The 20,472-nt window shown below is 45.9% G+C and overlaps 1 protein-coding gene across 4 annotated transcripts in view; it reads right to left on the reverse strand.

The window, feature by feature from the left end:
* Nucleotides 1-20,472, reverse strand: part of TRAFD1 (TRAF-type zinc finger domain containing 1) — a 175,448-nt gene that overhangs the window by 143,749 nt on the left and 11,227 nt on the right. The window lies entirely within an intron of this gene.

A 20,472-nucleotide genomic window follows, 5' to 3' on the forward strand; every position in this document is an offset into this window, starting at 1 on the left:
CCTTGTTTTTCTCATTATTTTCTCTGGCCTTGCCGCCAAAAGTGGGGGCCGTGGCCGGAGGGGGCGGGCAACTCCACTAGCTGGAGTGTCCTGCGGTGCTGGCACAAAGGGGTGAGCCTTTGAGGCTCAGCGCCAGGTGTGACAGCTCCTGCCTGGGGGAGGTGTTAGCATCTCCACCCAGTGCAGGCTTTGTTACTGGCCTCAGAGTGACAAAGGCACTCTCCCCATGGGGCCAGCAACATGTCTCGGTTGTGGCAGGCTGCTGGAACCAGTCAGCCTACACAGATAGTCGGTTAAGGTTTCAGGGGGCACCTCTAAGGTGCCCTCTGTGGTGTATTTTACAATAAAATGTACACTAGCATCAGTGTGCATTTATTGTGCTGAGAAGTTTGATACCAAACTTCCCAGTTTTCAGTGTAGCCATTATGGTGCTGTGGAGATCGTGTAAAACAGACTCCCAGACCATATACTCTTATGGCTACCCTGCACTTACAATGTCTAAGGTTTTGCTTAGACACTGTAGGGGCACAGTGCTCATGCACTGGTGCCCTCACCTATGGTATAGTGCACCCTGCCTTAGGGCTGTAAGGCCTGCTAGAGGGGTGACTTATCTATACTTGCATAGGCAGTGAGAGGCTGGCATGACACCCTGAGGGGAGTGCCATGTCGACTTACTCATTTTGTTCTCACCAGCACACACAAGCTGGCAAGCAGTGTGTCTGTGCTGAGTGAGGGGTCTCCGGGGTGGCATAAGACATGCTGCAGCCCTTAGAGACCTTCCTTGGCATCAAGGCCCTTGGTACCAGGGGTACCATTTACAAGGGACTTATCTGGATGCCAGGGTGTGCCAATTGTGGATACAAAAGTACAGGTTAGGGAAAGAACACTGGTGCTGGGGCCTGGTTAGCAGGCCTCAGCACACTTTCAAATCATAACTTGGCATCAGCAAAGGCAAAACGTCAGGGGGTAACCATGCCAAGGAGGCATTTCCTTACAGCTTGTGTAATATCTAGGGAGAGGCAGCCTGCATATGGGCTACGCTCATGGGCTGCACCCATGACATGAAACAATATGCGTATGGATAAGGAAATGCAGTGCCGGGTTACGAAGCCACACTGATCGACCTGTAACAAACGTGGAAGCAGTGGGAGTAATCAGCGTGCCAGTACTTTACTAAGGATCTTATATTCTGTATTCAAAAGAGAAAGGGGTCTGTAGGAGGACATCTCAGAGCAGGGTCTTCCAGGTTTAAGATGGGGCATCACTAGTGCCTCCCGGGTCGCAGGGGGAAGCTTACCCTTCTCTAGTGAGATGTTATATTGTTTAAAAAGGTGGGGGAGAGGAGTTAGACTTGTGGCGTTAGTAGAATAAAATTCTGCTGGTAACCGGTCTGTGCCAGGTGTTTTGTTACAGCCTAATTCTTTTATGTCAATACGCATCTCATTCGCAGTAAAAGGAGCTTCTAGGATTTCACGTTCAGGGGCCTCTTCCTGGAGGACCATTAGCCAAGTGAGATAGGAGGTTATGGCTGCTGGGTCGGCCAAAGTGGGTGCGGTGTACAGTTTTGTGTAATATCCTCGAAATGCATTTATTTCCAATTGAGTGTGAACCGGACCATGGGTTGGTGCGCTTGTAAGAAGAATCAGGGTGGGTGACAGTACAGGTTTAATTAGGCGTAGAAGGAAGGTGCCTGATCTGTCTGCCTCCATATCTCTTACTGAGATATGTCCTGCAGTCTCAGAGTCATTCTAACCATTCGGCATATGTTGCCTGTGCCTTTTGGAGCGGAGAAAAGTCTTCTTGGTTATATGCTACCACTCATTCTAGGGGGCCTAAATTATTCTCTACCCGAGTACGTTTTCGCATGACCTTCCCCCTGGCACCCACCAACTCCTCTATAGAGACTCCTCTTATAACCACCTTGAAGGCCTCCCATTAAATCAGTGCAGAAGGGGCAGTACCGGCATTGTCCACAAAAGTTGTATTAATGGTCACTGTTCATGTGTCAGAGAACACAGCGTCTTCCAGAAACAACGGTTTGAGTCGCCAAGGAGGGATCGGCACATGAACATGGCCCCATGCCAGTGTTAATTCTCAAGGATTATGATTGGACAATGTCTTACCTAAGTATGTGGCATGGGTAACTTGGGGTTGGAGAGATGAGGTGCCGAGGAACCGATAAAGATTGGAATGCAGTGTATGTGGATAAGAGTGGAATGAGTATTCTTGCATCCTCATATTGTGGTTGCGCAATATGTCTACGAGGTCCCAGCTTTTTGACCATTGTTGCAGGGCTTTAGCTTGTTGGGTCTGGCCTGCACTTGGCAAGTAGGGGTGGTAACGGTCTAATCGGGTGTCTATCAATGCATTACAGTCCCCTCCCAATACCCATAGGAGATGTGCCCAGTTTGCTAATGCCTTAGATAAACGTGATAAAAACACACCTTGCTCTGAATTGGGGGCATAGATGCAATCCACTAATATCAGTGCTCCATCCAAGCTGCCTCGCAGCAGGACATACTGACCATGCATGTCTATTTTAGATTCTTGATTTAAGTAGGGGACTCCCGCCCGCAGTTGGCAAGTAGGGTTGGGAACAGTCTAATAGGGTGTCCATCACTGCGTTACAGTCCCCTCCCAATGCCCATCGGAGATATGCCCAGTCTGTAAATGCCTTAGATAAATGGAACATAAACCCATTTTGCTCTGGATTGGGGGCATAGATGCAACCCACTACTACTGGTGCTCCATCCAAGCTGCCCCGCAGCAGGACATACAGACCTTGCATGTCTATTTTGTATTCTTTATTTAAGTAGGGGACTCCCGCTCTCACCCAGATTGCCGCCCCTCTGGCATATGCGGAATATGAAGTGTGGAACAATTGGTCTCTCCATTTATTTTGTAGTTGTTGTTCTTCTGTTAACGTGAGGTGTGTCTTTTGAAGGTAAGTGATGTCTACTTTCTTCCTATGTAATTCTGCCAGTATCCAGTGGCGCTTGTACAACAAGCCTAGACCATGAACATACCAGGTGAGTATTTTATAAGCGTTAGGTGCTGTAGGCATAGCTGCAGAGAGAATGAAGTGTGTCCAGTCTCCTGTTGATAATGGCGCCCCTAGTATTAGTGTCAGGCTTAAACTTTTACTGTAACTTCCCAAATTCATGGTACAGCAAACAAGATTTGTTCGACCAAACTCATAAAGCAAACATAATGTAGAATACAAAGAAAAACATATCCATACAGTTCTGGGGGTGTAGCATACGAGCTGTGTTGTATAGGATGCTAATTAGGTGGTCCATTTTGAGAACTAAACATGTGTCTGGACCCTTTCTAAAGCAACATTATAAATGCATTGTATAAATAGGAAAATATGATATCGGATCCCCGAGTAATATAGTTGGTATAATAGATTGAGACTGTACTGGTAGTAGTACTCATACAAGAGACTCTGTTGGAGATATCCATAAGGTGAGAGCAGTAAAGTGTACATAGCGTTACGGTCCGGTGATCCCATGAGACCTACTACAGTAGTTTGTCAGAACTGGTAATTTATTAATTATATGTACAGTCATGTAACCTTCTATGGCGTTGGCCATTCGTGCCGTTATTGACAGAAAGAGTACCATACTGCTGTCTATCTGAGTACGAGGCACTACCTCCTAATGTGCAAGTGCTGGTGTGTCGCAATCCCTAGGTCTGCTGCTGAAAGCAAGGCTTCTTTTTTACTTTCTTTGCCTGTCGAGGGGATGAGGCAGACAGTGTAGGAGTCTCTGTAGCTCCTCTGCAATGTTGGTGGCGGCAATGGCAGCCGCGCCCCGGGGGAAGTGACCGCCGATGGTTCTATCTTTGCTAGTCTGGTATGTTGTGGTCTAGCTATGTTCACGCAGACTCTGGGGTGTCAAAAAAGTGGGAGTGTTTGTGGATTACTTTAAAACTTTTACCAGGAAAATCAGTCCAGCCACATGAATATTTTCCACATCCATGAAAGAAGCACTGATGTTATACCGCCAAAATGTAATCTGGCCACCCGGAGTAACTGATCTTGATCTCTATCATTTTCGCCACAACGGGTCTCAGGGTGCTTCAGGTATGGGTTTCCCTGTTAGTACACAGTGTGCCCTCTCTACTGTAAAAGGTTCAAGAGCCCCGTAGGGGATAACACTGTGCGCAGCCAGGGTCCTATAAACTGAGTTGGATGGGAGGCCTCTGTGCCTTCCGGCATTCCTATAATGCATAAATTATTGCAGCGTGGCTTTTCCTCTGCATCCTTGGCGCGTTCCTGTAGCTCTCCCACCTGTCTACGCACTGTGGCACTAAAGTGGTTTATTCTGCTAGGCCAGGCACCATTGTCGCTAGTATTTTTCAGTTATTTTGAGCCTGTCTACCAACTTGCGATGTTGGTCTTTCATGATTCCTTGCAGTTCCACAGCAGCTCTAGTTTCACAAACCTCCTGTCAAATTAGATTCTGTTTGTCCACTGGAGGTGCCTGTTCCATGGGGGGTACAAAGACTTTACGCATCATCATGGAGTAACAATTTGAGTGACTAGTATGGGGGAGATACAATTTGTCTTGGGCAGGTGCTTTTATCTTAGAGCATCCCATTGTGACAGTGTGTCATTGTGGCTCCCAGGAAGTGGCGTCCCAATTCTTTGACTAGTCAACTGAGCAGGTTATGGGTCTTAGTGACGACACATGGCACTATCACCATGGTCACCCTGGATACAATCAGCACCATGGGAGGAAAAGGCAGGGGTTATGTGTCCAGGTGCTGAGACGCAGACTTAATGCATGGGTTGTCAGATGGCCATGGGTCACTCCTTCCCTATTATTGTACAGGCCTTATGCTGAATCCATTCAGTGTGCAAGATTTTGGGAAGCTGGTGTGATCAGTAGTTCACGCAGAAAACATTCAGGGTCAATCAACTGCAGTAGAATGCCGGGGCTTTCATGTAATTGGGTCGCAGATCCGGCCTCTGTCATGCCGTAGGTTTGCGGGGCCCTCAGGGGGGACCGAGGACCTCTCAATTTCCCCTGCGAAGCTGTAGGTCTATGGGACTCACGAAGAGGGGTGGTGGAGAGGGGGTCGCGGATGTCTCAGTTATTCACAGCAGCTCTCCTGGCTGCCGTCCGGCCACGTTTACACTTCAAGTCAATGGACCCTGCGACAGGGCCACTCAGGCAGTCGCGTGCAGACTTCACCAGGACCTCAGGACAGACAGACAGATAGAGAAGGGATCTATTAGGAGGGGCATTTTTTATTATCATCCCATAACGAGTGTCTTTTCAAGATGAAGACACATTTTTGACAGCAGAATGGCATCCCTCACAGAAAGGTAAGCCAGTGGCTCCACTGGGATGACTCTGTACCACATAATGTATGCTGCGCGCCTTCGCCGCCACTCCAGGAGCAGCCTGTGACTGCCTCGCGCCCCAGACCCTCGGCTCTCACCTCCAAAGGTTGCCACTGGGGATGCGATAACACGGGAGGCCAGCGGTCGGCGGGCCGCTTGGGGCTCTCCGGGTCCTCTCGGTCCACCCAGCATCCGCAAGAATTCTGCTCCCAGCGCAGGTAGTCTTTAGCCGCTCGTTGCTCCCTCGCGGCCCAGCCCGAACGCCCTACTTGTCTGGATTCGAAGCACACTGGCTCAGAGTAGGACATCGCTGAGCAAAAGCTGGTGTACCCCGGCGTCGCAGGTCACTCTGGTGGCAGCTGGGGACGTGGATGGTGGCAGATTCTGCCAGATACATGATGTTCCAGGAACTGCAGATTTAGGCATCTGTCATCTTGGGCCGGTAGCTACGCCCCCCGTTGTTCGTGATTACCACCAAGATGCAGTTACAGGTACGGAGTGCGTAGCAATGTAATGGATGCCGAAGTGTGAGAAACAGGCCTGCAGTTATATACTTTCAGTATGCTGGCGGCAACGAACAGCTCCGCATGCCCCCCCTTATGGTTTTTCTTAGTCTGCTCAACTGTTTACTCCACTGGTTTGTCCATTCTGAGATTTTGTGAAATGTTTTGGTCTGCGCTGGCATGATTCCAGGAACAGAGAAGGGATCTATTAGGAGGGGCATTTTTTATTATCATCCCATAACGAGTGTCTTTTCAAGATGAAGACACATTTTTGACAGCAGAATGGCATCCCTCACAGAAAGGTAAGCCAGTGGCTCCACTGGGATGACCCTGTACCACATAATGTATGCTGTGGTGGGCAAGGCCAAAATGTTACACAAACTGTACTGATAGAAAATGAGGTGAGCTGACAAAGCTATTTATTAATTAAAAAAAACACATCCAACATGTTAAGATTTTCGGCTACATTTTGTCCCATGAGTTCTTCCATTTTTGGCATCAAGGACACATCTTCTATAACCTAACTATGGAAAGTAGCAAAATTCTGTCCAACTCCTGGGAGATTTCAGTGAGGTGGCATCAAAGGTGCATATATTGGGTTTCCTTTTCAAACTTCAATCGTCTATTTAAAACAATTGCCAAGCTTTTCTTTAAATAAGCAACTCATCATTCATTTATTCATTCATTATGCAGCAATAGAACAGCAGGAAACATGGTTCAATAGCCCATCTTTATATTGTTGAATTAAAGAGCGGGATAACATTTTAGTCAGACGTTTCCCAACTTACAACATAAAACACTCTAGTCTGTTCCCCAAGAGAATATTTGAACTGAGGTAAACTGCCAGGCACTGCTTTGCTCCTCAATCATTTTGTTTTAAAATTGCTTTCCATTTTGCGTCACTGTCTACAAAAACAGTGTAAAGAAATGGCTCCCTGTTGCAGTTACCCCCCACTTTTTGCCTGATACTGATGCTGACTTGACTGAGAAGTGTGCTGGGACCCTGCTAACCAGGCCCCAGCACCAGTGTTCTTTCACCTAAAATGTACCATTGTTTCCACAATTGGCACACCCTGGCATCCAGATAAGTCCCTTGTAACTAGTACCTCTGGTACCAAGGGCCCTGATGCCAGGGAAGGTCTCTAAGGGCTGCAGCATGTATTATGCCACCCTAGAGACCCCTCACTCAGCACAGACCCACTGCTTACCAGCTTGTGTGTGCTAGTGAGAACAAACTGAGTAAGTCGACATGGCACTCCCCTCAGGGTGCCATGCCAGCCTCTCACTGCCTATGCAAGTATAGGTCAGTCACCCCTCTAGCAGGCCTTACAGCCCTAAGGCAGGGTGCACTATACCATAGGTGAGGGTACCAGTGCATGAGCACTGTACCCCTACAGTGTCTAAGCAAAACCTTAGAAATTGTAAGTGCAGGGTAGCCATAAGAGTATATGGTCTGGGAGTCTGTCAAACACGAACTCCACAGCACCATAATGGCTACACTGAAAACTGGGAAGTTTGGTATCAAACTTCTCAGCACAATAAATGCACACTGATGCCAGTGTACATTTTATTGCAAAATACACCCCAGAGGGCACCTTAGAGGTGCCCCCTGAAACTTAACCGACTGTCTGTGTAGGCTGACTAGTTCCAGCAGCCTGCCACACTAGAGACATGTTGCTGGCCCCATGGGGAGAGTGCCTTTGTCACTCTGAGGCCAGTAACAAAGCCTGCACTGGGTGGAGATGCTAACACCTCCCCCAGGCAGGAGCTGTAACACCTGGCGGTGAGCCTCAAAGGCTCACCCCTTTGTCACAGCCCAGCAGGGCACTCCAGCTTAGTGGAGTTGCCCGCCCCCTCCGGCCACGGCCCCCACTTTTGGCGGCAAGGCTGGAGGGAACAAAGAAAACAACAAGGAGGAGTCACTGGCCAGTCAGGACAGCCCCTAAGGTGTCCTGAGCTGAGGTGACTAACTTTTAGAAATCCTCCATCTTGCAGATGGAGGATTCCCCCAATAGGGTTAGGATTGTGACCCCCTCCCCTTGGGAGGAGGCACAAAGAGGGTGTACCCACCCTCAGGGCTAGTAGCCATTGGCTACTAACCCCCCAGACCTAAACACGCCCTTAAATTTAGTATTTAAGGGCTACCCTGAACCCTAGAAAATTAGATTCCTGCAAACTACAAGAAGAAGGACTGCCTAGCTGAAAACCCCTGCAGAGGAAGACCAGAAGACGACAACTGCCTTGGCTCCAGAAACTCACCGGCCTGTCTCCTGCCTTCCAAAGAACTCTGCTCCAGCGACGCCTTCCAAGGGACCAGCGACCTCTGAATCCTCTGAGGACTGCCCTGCTTCGAAAAAGACAAGAAACTCCCGAGGACAGCGGACCTGCTCCAAAAAGACTGCAACTTTGTTTCGAGGAGCAGCTTTAAAGACCCTGCAATCTCCCCGCAAGAAGCGTGAGACTTGCAACACTGCGCCCGGCGACCCCGACTCGGCTGGTGGAGAACCAACACCTCAGGGAGGACCCCCGGACTACTCTCCGACTGTGAGTACCAAAACCTGTCCCCCCTGAGTCCCCACAGCGCCGCCTGCAGAGGGAATCCCGAGGCTTCCCCTGACCGCGACTCTCTGAAACCTAAGTCCCGACGCCTGGAAAAGACCCTGCACCCGCAGCCCCCAGGACCTGAAGGACCGGACTTTCACTGCAGAAGTGACCCTCAGGAGTCCCTCTCCCTTGCCCAAGTGGAGGTTTCCCCGAGGAAGCCCCCCCTTGCCTGCCTGCAGCGCTGAAGAGATCCGTTGATCTCTCATAGACTAACATTGCGAACCCGACGCTTGTTTCTACACTGCACCCGGCCGCCCCCGCGCTGCTGAGGGTGAAATTTCTGTGTGGGCTTGTGTCCCCCCCGATGCCCTACAAAACCCCCCTGGTCTGCCCTCCGAAGACGCGGGTACTTACCTGCAAGCAGACCGGAACCGGGGCACCCCCTTCTCTCCATTCTAGCCTATGCGTTTTGGGCACCACTTTGAACTCTGCACCTGACCGGCCCTGAGCTGCTGGTGTGGTGACTTTGGGGTTGCTCTGAACCCCCAACGGTGGGCTACCTTGGACCAAGAACTGAACCCCTGTAAGTGTCTTACTTACCTGGTAAAACTAACAAAAACTTACCTCCCCCAGGAACTGTGAAAATTGCACTGTGTCCACTTTTAAAATAGCTATTTGTGAATAACTTGAAAAGTATACATGCAATTGAAATGATTCAAAGTTCCTAATGTACTTACCTGCAATACCTTTCAAACAAGATATTACATGTTAAATTTGAACCTGTGGTTCTTAAAATAAACTAAGAAAAGATATTTTTCTATAACAAAACCTATTGGCTGGATTTGTCTCTGAGTGTGTGTACCTCATTTATTGTCTATGTGTATGTACAACAAATGCTTAACACTACTCCTTGGATAAGCCTACTGCTCGACCACACTACCACAAAATAGAGCATTAGTATTATCTATTTTTACCACTATTTTACCTCTAAGGGGAACCCTTGGACTCTGTGCATGCTATTCCTTACTTTGAAATAGCACATACAGAGCCAACTTCCTACAAACAGTATTACTAGAAGCAGACTGCGAATACAGCACTCAAACATATCCAAGCACACAGTATGCATGCAATTATGGGCCACATCGTTTTCTGGGGAATTATTTATTTACCATGTTTGCCACAAGAACCAAACATCCAATGCATAAACTGCACATTACAACAAAAGCATCAAGTTTTGAATGAGTTGCAGGGCAAAACATGAGTTCTCTGAATGTGTGTGATGCTTTTATAAGATCGGTTGATACGAGGAGAAAACTGTGTTTAATTTTTTTGCCATTTCTCCACGGAAGTCAGGATTCTTTATGACTGTAATGAAGCCTGACCAAGCAGGAGATGTAGAATTACAGGTAGGTAATTATTCTCTGGTAAATAACCATACAGCCTCCCCCCAGGGATCTTCATTTATAAGAAGTCCAAAACACTGAACAGAGCAGCACGTCTGTCTAAAAGGAACTGAGAAGAGGAAAACAGAAAAACAGCAATATACTGCCACAAATATTTCACAGAAAAGCCAAGCTCCCATCTTCTGCAATGGAGAAGTGGGATGCAGAAGCGGTCCTCTAAACTTGAATAGGCTATCTGGTCATCACAGCAGCCTCTGGAGTGGACATTTCACTAGATGCAGCAGTAGGTCAGTGAACAAGCGTTGCTGTGGCCACCCCGGAGCGATGAGGATCACCTTTGATCTCTCTTTAGGTTGATGTCTGATGGAAACCGTGGGTTCACAGGAAATACGTACAAAACTAATGTTACCAGATTTCCCCAGAGTGCCTGTCTGGAAATACCTAGATGCACAACTTGGACATTTCTTTTTTTCCAAACCTGCAAACACATCGATTTATAGAAAACCTCATTCATTAAAAAAATATAAAAAAATTGCACATAGAAGGCACTCCTGATTCTCTTGAAAAGACCCATGAACACAAAGAAGATGGACTGGGGTGATAAGCAAACTCCTTGCAATTAACCATTTTAAGGACAGGGCTCTGGACCTTGTGCTGCCTTGCTTGTTGATGCTATGCATCACTCTATTGCTTGTTTAACAGGGATGTATTTGAAGCTCGGAAGGAAAGACTTATGGGAGAGATGGACAAACCTCAATGCCAGCAGTTTGATGGAATAAGTCTTATTTTTCAGCCATATAACCTGCTCTTTCAGACTATCTATGTCAGCTCCTCGACCTACACAAGAAGCATCCATTGCAATGGTCTAGATGGAGTGTCATGATGAAATGGAACGCCTTCTAGAAGATTGATTGGTCAGCACCACCAAGGAAGAAACATGATTGCAGGCTGAGAGACAGACAATTTGTCTTTCCAACTGCCTGAGAACTTGCACTACTGATCAAGGCATGGCAGCAATAGTCTAATTTTTTGGTGAGAAATTTGTCACCAGAAATATGAAAGATGCCACTGAATCCACTAGTGATGGGATTTGAAGGGGGGCTGTTGGATGTTTTATCTTTGGAAGTTTCAAACACCTCAGATGGATACAGCTTAGCACCTCTACTGAGAGATACATTTTTGCAGACTGCGACTAGAATTGCTCCCAGGTCATGGGTTGACTGGACTGGGACTGCAGTAGGCTTAAATTGTGTTACTCAGACCCAAACACCAAATTAGAGATTGCTACATGAAAGGGGTTCTGGATCCCTTGAGAACTGGAAGCTATTAACAGCCAACCATCCAAGTAGAGGTACATAAAATCTTCATCTTTTTTAGACGTTTGGTTATACCCCAGACCCAAGACTTTTTCAAAGGTTGTAGTGTCCTTAATCAGTGAAATTCTTGCTGGAGGAGTCAGCCAAAGTTGGTGATTACTGACATACAGAAAAGAGTCAAGACAGACCACTGTTTAAGACGTTGAGAGCTAGATCTTGAGAGGTGTGGGGATCTTCAACGCATTTGGATCTTAACATGTGAATACTGAGCAGCCTCTGGATCCTGAACACCGGTGGGAAGAGGAGCAACACCTTGAGGTTCCCAAAGGAGGATTACTCCCACAGTGAAGACTATTAGATCCCCTCCTTGGAGTAGGAGATCTTCCTCATGGTCTGCTAAGATGCTGCACTAGAGACATGGTTGGCTTGCATGTAAAATGGTGCAGGGAAAAGTGTCAGAGGAAGTAGCACAGGCTGTCGAACCACCCAACATGCAGGAGAAATAGGAAAGGAGGAGAAGGAGCTGGACAGCCCATCCAGCCTGAAAAAGGCAAAAGTTGAAACAGTTTTAATGTGGGTGAGATTGCTTGGGAGAGTGAATATGTATTGGAGTAGTTTGAAACTGGCATATGCAGCACTCTGATTTCATCTTGTGAACCTAGTCCTCTGATGAGGTGAAAGACCTCTGCTGTGATGCCTCTCTCGAGGTGGAGTCCTTCCTTAATGTAGATGCAATTTTTGATGGTGACTTTTAAGACTTCAACCTCAACGTGACTGTTCCTTTCTACGTCAACTGGCATCTCAGTGAAGATCTTATGGTGACTAACCCTACACTTGATGTCATGGATTTCAACATCAAACTGGTGCACCCGTGTTTTCTTTACAAGGCCTTTCCCTAAATCTCCCTCATGAAGGGTCATTGGAAATGGTGGAAGGAGCTGTCAGAGAGGAGAACCCTCTACATGCCCCTCATTTTCCAGATGCTGATTGTTCAGGCCTGCGCTGGCCCCCATCTTTCAAACTCTTCCTTGACATCTACTGGCAAAATTAAGGTGAGGATGGCAGCTGGAAAAAAAAAAAAAAAACACATAATACATACAGCAAGAGTGTGTGTCTGAGCCTTTTTCCCCACAAGTAGGATACTTACAAAATGGTAAGGTATTCTGTGGAAAAATAAACTTTGTCAGAAGCCAGAAAAAAGCATACTCTTGATTCCTGAAAATATTGAGTGGGGTTATTTTGAGAAGGCAGTGTTCCATGCTCCAGGATCCTGTTAGAACAGTGAATAACGTGGTCAGGGTTGATACACACTGTTGTGAGAACCTCTGTAAAAACATTTGGTGTGGATCATAACCTATTATGCACAGACTAAAGGTGAGTGTAATTATTTGCTTAAAATGATTTTTAGGGTCAGGCCTGCGAGTGCATGCGCTTGCGTCTCACTCGTGAGACACTGTTGTGTTCAGTAAAGAACTTGATGCCTGCCTGTCGCTCACCACTTGCTGGTTTATTTTTAGGGTCGAGCCTGCAAGTGCATGCGCTTGCGCATGCGTCTCACTTGCAAGACACTGTTGTGTTCAGTATAGGACTTGGAGCCCGCCTGTCACTCACCATTTGTCGGTCTGCGTGACACTCTACAGTCTTGTAATTTGTCAAGGCATGTCTGGCATCATTTCCGTTCCTCTGTGTGGAGCAGGGATCAAGCGCTAACTGATATCAACGTAATTGCCCAACCGCTGCTCCCGACATGATCGAGGTACTCTTTTGTTCTAACTTCCAGTGCCCTGCTGTAGGAAAGTACCCTCTTCATTGGCATTGTTACCCCCATTTTCTGCCTGTCGTCAGTGTGTTTGACTGTTCACTGAGATCCTGCTAATCAGGACTCCAGTGATTGTGCTCTCTCCCTTCTAACATAGTAACTTTGTTACTCACACCCCAAATTTGGCCTACTGGTGCCCCCATGTAAGTCCCTAGTATATGGGACCCACGGCATTGGGGTACCAAGGATCACCATCTAGGGCCACAAAATTGCTGCTTTCTGTACTTCAACCAAAAATTGCATCAAATCCTGACCTGCAGTAATCCAGCTATTTCAATACTGGACCCACTCTTGCACCGTGCACTCCAACTTAAATATCCCTTGGTATTGCAATCTTAAGACCTTCACAAATGCCTGCCAATATGTGTAGGTCCTCGTAAGTAGCACACTTGCACTTCCATACCAGAGAACCACATGCAGCGCTGACAAAGCATGTGAATACTTCATGATGTACCCTGGCAGAGCTCTACTAATGCAGGTGAATTCAGATCGTAGTTACAATATTTAAATATAAAAACTTCACAATATAACCGTTTGTGCAGCAAAGCACAAGATGTTGCTTAACAAAAACATGGCAGCGGAGGAATGTTCTGCAAGGTGATCTCTGTAGGTAAGAGCGCCCCCTAGACTTGCTCCACTTGCCCTGTTTAGAGTGGGGCCCAGGTCAAATAGTTCCGGCAACAACCACTTGCGATGGTAGTAAACTAAGTTATAAAGGGAATAGGAGACACTCAGTAACTTTGGGGGGTAGAGAGACCGCTGTATGGCAGGTAGCTGATAATTACCATAATCAGGGGCATCCCAGGAAGCAACATCACAGGAAATGACACTACAGGAACTTGTGACAAAAGCCCAAATATACAATTGCTAGTACTAACTCAAAAGCAACAGAACGTCTAACCATGTCTAAACTCGATACGTCCCGTTTATAGTTTTACTTAATTATTGTTAAGTTCCCAAAAAGCAACATCGTAACCGCGTGAGATAGTTGACCTTATATGGTATGTGAAAGTACCAATGTGTAAAAATAAAGAGCCAGCATTAACAAATGTCATCAGTTTATGGACTCCGACTAAATATAAATAGAAAGTGACTACACCTCACAAGGTGCGGTCAAAGACAAATAACGTCTACTGTGGAATGGCTAATTCTACCGGCGGAACGTCTCTCGGAAGTCAGTTCCAGGTAGATGCAAGTTAAGCAGACTACAAATTGCAAGCAGTATTTATACTTGTGCCTGCAAGTAAACTGTTCAGAAATTCAGACTGTTTGATGCTAAATCTAGGATGACGGTCGGTTAAGACCTCGTGAAAAATGAAAAACAAATACTGAAGGACAACAATTATGTATATGTCGTAACTGCTAAGTAATAACTACCTGTTATAAAAATAAAAAAATTAAAAAAAATATATAAAACTACTTTAAAAGAACAAGGACATCTCATAGTAAAAAATAAAAAGTTGTTGCAAGGATATTTTAAAATGTCAATTTTACACACACGAAAAGAAACGTCAAGTACCCAAGAACTACAATTGTAGCTATGAGTCAGTCCCAAAGATGGGGAGATGTCAAATTATAAAAAAAAAGGAAATGTATTAACATATGTAGCTGGGAGCTAGTACCACGTTTCAGCATAAATATCTCTCCAACTTCAAGAAAGCAAGACGATTTAGATACATGAATAACGTCAAAAACAGCACAATGATTTAATTTAGCTTTCTCGCTATATTGTACAGTAATAGTAAAATCATTCTTACTAAAAATATTTTGGCGTTGTAACATTTAAAAACCTTTTAACCAATATCTTTGGAGCGTTTTCAGAGTTGTCCCTCAAATTAGACCTTTCAACATTAAACTTGCATTAAAAAGTTAAAGGTGCATACCATTTGTTATTTTAAAGTGTTTACACTGGATAAACCTGGTTAAACTTCAGAAAGCACAAAAAAGCAGTAGTTATAATTAAAACACGAAAATACTGTGGCAAGTTTCTGGTAGCCTTTTCCAGGCAGAACTATAAATAGAGCGTGTGCGAGTGCGTGTGAGCGCGAGAGAGAGCGCGAGAACCCTGCCATTTTCTGCCTATAAGTCCTGAGAAAGCCACAGAGAGGCTCATTCCAGGTTCGCACTGGCTCCACACCAGAAACCCTAAAGTTAGCATTTTCAACGTTAGATTTGCACAAAGAATAAAAGGTGCAACCGAAGATGGCGCTGGACGCGCATCTGTTAAGATCCACGATAACGGCCCTCATGGCAACTTACACCTTGACACTGCTGCAGGGATGGGTCCTGTGCCGACCTTTTGAGACTTTCTATGGCCAAACCGGCGCTGGGGCACCAGAACCCGATGACACCTTCACTGCACCAGGGAGTTTAGACAATAAATCCTCAAAAATTTGCTTTTCTACTCAGAACCCAACTGATTCCTGACAAACGTCTTAATGCACGCAAATTGTTTCCACTAGCGCACTAATTTTTCACCATTCTTTGCATGAATACCTCATCCAGTTTGTTTTTTCTTCTTTGCATTGTAGAAGGGTAGTTCTTTTGATCCCATTATAAAATCTGCGGTATAATAAACAGCATGCAAAGGAACAAAATCTGGAATAGATACACAAAAAGATGAAAGAAGAAGAGAAAGACAGAAAAACAGACAAATGGAGAAAGCTTGGACGAAAAGGAGTGAAATAAAGAAGCAGGGTGTGTCTGGTGGTGGACCGAAAAAGCATGAGATGGAATCAAGACTATGCTGTCTTGGTATTCGGCACTGTGACCTTCAACAGCAACAGCAACAGCAGAGGGCGTTTGAACCAAATTTTGGGCCACAGCACTTATTCTTTTTACAACTATGCACTGTGTATATGCAACGCCCATTTAACAAAAATTGAGTTACTTGTTCTTCTTCACCGAGGTATATTTGTTGATGTGTCCTTGATCCATTTAAACCCCGATCTCCGGGTGTGCTGTAGTTCTCGTCTCATCCAGAGACGACTTTCTAGCCCAATCCCAAAACTCTACTGTAAATATGCAGTGGAAATCTGTCAGAGAGGAGCCCAACATGCAGCTGCCATGGTACACCCTTTTAAGAACCTTCTGAAAGATCGATCATTCTAATTTGATAAATTTATAATGACTTTTTTGTTGTTTAGTGACCTCAAAAACAGGCATCCTCCTCGGCCTACTCCCAATTAATAACACAAAGCTGCAATTTCAAACAGGTGGAGTCCCTCTGTTTCATTTCTGATACCACTCTCTGGCCGCTAGGCATCTCCAGAGGATAAGGTGCGCCCAAGTCTACAGATTTCTTTCAAATACTAATTCCATGTCATCACAGAAAGTGCCCTGGAAGCTGATTATTTGAGGAATAATGGGGGATCAGCATCTGCAGTGTCTAGCCACTGAAACATGGCTTCAATTGTGTATTCTTGCTGTTCTAAGTAGAGGACTAAGTATCTAGTCGCTAGGATCGCCTCTTTCACAGTTTGCATATAAATGTTATGGTTGCACCGGACAGCAGAACAGGTTCCTGTCTATTAAAAGCCGATTCATTATATCCGATTTAAGGATTGCTAGATTATGCTTCGAAGCCTCACAATTAAAGAGTACAGATGACTGCTTCCTTGTCTACTGTAGCCAAACTCTAGAGAACAGTGCAGTGGCCAAAACTCCGACGCTACTTAAAACCCACAAAAAATGTACAATTAACATGTATCACTTACATTTTGTAAAATACAAATAAAAAGGTTAAATAAATCTACAAGAAAACAGGATATTTATCTTCCAAGTCATAGTACATCTTCCTTCATCAATCATTAATTATGGTGTGGCTGCACATGAGGGATCTTCTGGGACTAAAAGTGGGTGCCGCGATTGCTGATACAGACACTCTGATGATGATGTTATACACAGGACATCCTGCATGTTGCTCTGCATATGTCTGACATATGCCTCTTGTTGTAATGCTACTAAAGTACCTTTAAAATCAATAACACAATTTAAAAGAAAAATAATTAAATACAAATGGCACACTCTCAAACCAACAATGAGCCCGAGTCAGATTGTAAATGTAAAATAAGACTAATGTTGACGACTTCAGAATTAGGGAAAGACATATTAGAGAAAAACCAGGAGTTAAACAATTAAAACGTTTCTCAAATTGAGAGGCCCAGGTACATATACAAGAAATATACTGCAGGACACTAAAATTAATGCAATTAAAAAAAATTGTACCATTTAATATTAAAGACTCACTTTAGTGTAGGAGGCTGGCCTGGTTTGTAGTAGGTACATAAGGTACTTACACCTTATACCACGTCTAGTTATCCCTTATTAGTGAAGTGTAGGCAGTGTCTAGCAGCTTAGGCTGTCTAGGGGTAGCTGTAGCAGAGCAGTCAAGGCTGAACTAGGAGACAGGCAAAGCCCTTGCAATACCAGTATAGTTATACAGTACTTATACACAATAAAAGACAATACTCAGTGTTACAAAAAATAAAGGTACGTTTAGTGACACAAGGCCAAAAATATCTTAGAGGCAATACTCCTTCTGGAGGTAAGTATTATACACAATATATACACTAGTTACCAAAATCAGGTAAGTAAACAGTCATAGAATAGTGCAAACACTGAAAAACACAATAGATTGCAATGGTCCTATGGGCAACAAAACCATATACTAAAATAGTGGAATGCGAAGGTCGGATTTCCCCCCTAGGCAAGTCTAGTGTGTAGAGGGACGCTGGGAGTGTAAGGAAACACCAAAGGTAAGTAACGTACCTCACCCCAGAAAAGCAGGAGTAAAGAACAACAAGTTTCCTCAGAACACACTACAAGACATGATGAAGAATGTCTGGACCTGAAGACCTGTGGAGAGAAGAGACCAAGTCCAGAAGTCGAAGCGTCCAGGAAGAACAGCCCACCTGGAAGAAGGTGCAAAAGTGGATTCTCCGGTTGGAAGAAAAGTACAGAAATGCACCAAAGAAGATAGGTGCGGGTTCCTGCTTTGTGCAAGAGATGTCCCAAGTTGAGTCAGTTGATGCAGGCTGTTTGTGTCGCTGGATTCTGCCAACACGCCTTGGTTCACGCAAGAACGCGTTTTGCATCAAAGAGGAGCTGCCCAGACCCAGGAGGGACCTGGGGGTCTCAACTCAGACTGAAGAGACAGAGGGGGCTCTCAGCACTTCAGAGAGCCCTCAGAAGACCAGGCAGCACCCACGGGAGTCCCAGGACAAGGGAACAAAGGAGTTGCAAAGTGTGGTTGTCGCCGCACTACACAAAGCGATCCCACACTGCCAGAGAACAACTCAGGGAGCTGAGCGTCACAGGATAGAGTGCTGGGTACCTGGGCTACGCTGTGCACGAAGAACTTTTGGAAGAAGTGCACAGAAGCCCAAGGAGCTGCAGAGGACGTGAGGCACAGGGGTACTGTCTGGCACGGGGAGGCAAGCCCTTACCTCCACCAAATTTGGACAGCTGGACCTTTGGACAGTCAGGATCACTTTGGTCCACCACCTGAGTTCCAGGGATCACGTTTGTCAACAGGAGAGGAGTCCCATAGTTCCGGTCGTCGTTGCAGAGAGGTGCCTGCTGATGCAGGGAAATGACTCAGTCTCTCCACGGGAGATTCCTTTGGTTTTTATGGTGCAGGGTGAAGACAGCCAGTCCTCAGAGCGTGCACAACCTGGAAACTGTTGCAGTTGCTGGCTGGAGCTGAAGTTGCAGGTCACAGTAGCCTTACTGGATACTTTGTTGCAGTTGCAGTGGTTCCTGGAGCAGTCTGCAGTTGATCCGACTGTCAGAAGCTGAAGCAGAGAACGCAGAGGAGTCCTGGAGGAATCTTGCGAACCGAATCTTAGGAAACACCCAGAGGAGAGACCCTAAACAGCCTGGAGAGGGGGACTGGCTACCAACCTGGGTATGCACCTATCAGTAGGTGTCTCCAACGTCACCTGCTGGCACTGGCCACTCAAAGGTCTCGAGAGGGTCCCCACACCTTGGAATCCAAGATGGTTAATGCCAGGGACACTCTGAAGGAGCTCTGGCCACCACCCACGGGGTGGTGATGGACAGGGGAGTGGTCACTCCCCTTTCCTTTGTCCAGTTTTGTGCGAGAACAGGGACTGGGGGTCCCTGGATCAGTGTAGACTGGATTATGCAAGGAGGGCACTGTTTGTGCCCTTCAAAGCATTCCAGAGGCTCTGGGAGGATACCTCTCCCATGCCTATAACACCTGTTTTCAATGGGAGAGAGTGTAATACCCCTCTCCTAAAGGAAATGCATTGTTCTGCCTTCCTGGGATTGAGCTGCTAAATCCCCATGAGGGCAGAAACCTGTGTGAGGTGGATGCAGCTGGGGCTGCAGTGGAAACCTCAGAGCTGGTTTGGCAGTACTGGGGGTCCATGGAATTGGTCCTGGGGGTTCACTTCCACAATCTTAGACACCTCACATGGCCATATTCGGAGTTACCATTATGAAGCTACATATATGTATTGACATATATGTAGTGCACGCTGACAATGGTGTCCCCGTACTCACAAAGTCTGGGGAATTGGCCCTGGACAACGTGGGGGCACCTTTGCTAGTGCAAGCGTGCCCTCACACACATTAACTTTGCACCTAGCATTCAGTACCTGAAGGTTAGATACATAGGTGACTTATAAGTTACCCGGTGCAGTGACAAATGGCTGTTAAATAGTGTGTGCACTATTTCACTCAGGCTACAGTGGCAGTCCTGAAGGAGTGTTTGTCTGAGCTCCTTATGGGTGGCAAAAGAAATGATTCAGCTCATAAGGATCTCCTGGAACCCCAATGCCCTCGGTACCTAGGTACCATGTACTAATAAGGGGGCTCCAGTGTGCCAATTAGAATTGGTATATGGAGCCACTAAACTATAGTGACAAAGTTGGTACACAGAGAGCATAAGCACTGGAGTTCTGGTTAGCAGAACTCCAGTGACACAGTCAAGCATACTGACAACACATATAGGCCACCAACTATGAGCACTGGGGTCCTGGCTAGCAGGATCCCAGTGAGACAGTAAAAACACACTGACAAACAGGCAGAAATTGGGGGAAACATGCAAAGAAAGATTGTACTTTCCTACATTTAGTAAACTGTAAGATTCAGTAATTGATAATAAAAAACGTCATCATGGGGTACATGTGCTGTCATGCAAAGGAGATAGATGGAGATCATTTCCATGGGCACACTCGAGAGAGATGCGGGAAATAGACAGGAAGGTGGCTTTACTTGGGATGGGAGAGAATTCACACCTAACTTTGTTGGGCAACCTTTATGACAAGTATCAACTGAAAGTTACATTTCAAATGAATGTATACAGATAATATTTTGGTACATGCCTATGACGTTTTGAGTTTCCAAATCGACGGTCTGACAACTAAACATCAACAGAGATGAAAATAAGCTTGTAAGTCGAAGTCGGGTGACATCCTTTAAATGGGCGAGTTAAGTATAAGCAGTTACTACTGGTTTTAAATTAGTCCATGAGTGAACAGATGAGCTATCGGGATATCGATTTTAA

This window comes from Pleurodeles waltl, chromosome 11 (genome assembly GCF_031143425.1).
Source record: "Pleurodeles waltl isolate 20211129_DDA chromosome 11, aPleWal1.hap1.20221129, whole genome shotgun sequence".
Lineage (NCBI taxonomy): Eukaryota > Metazoa > Chordata > Amphibia > Caudata > Salamandridae > Pleurodeles > Pleurodeles waltl.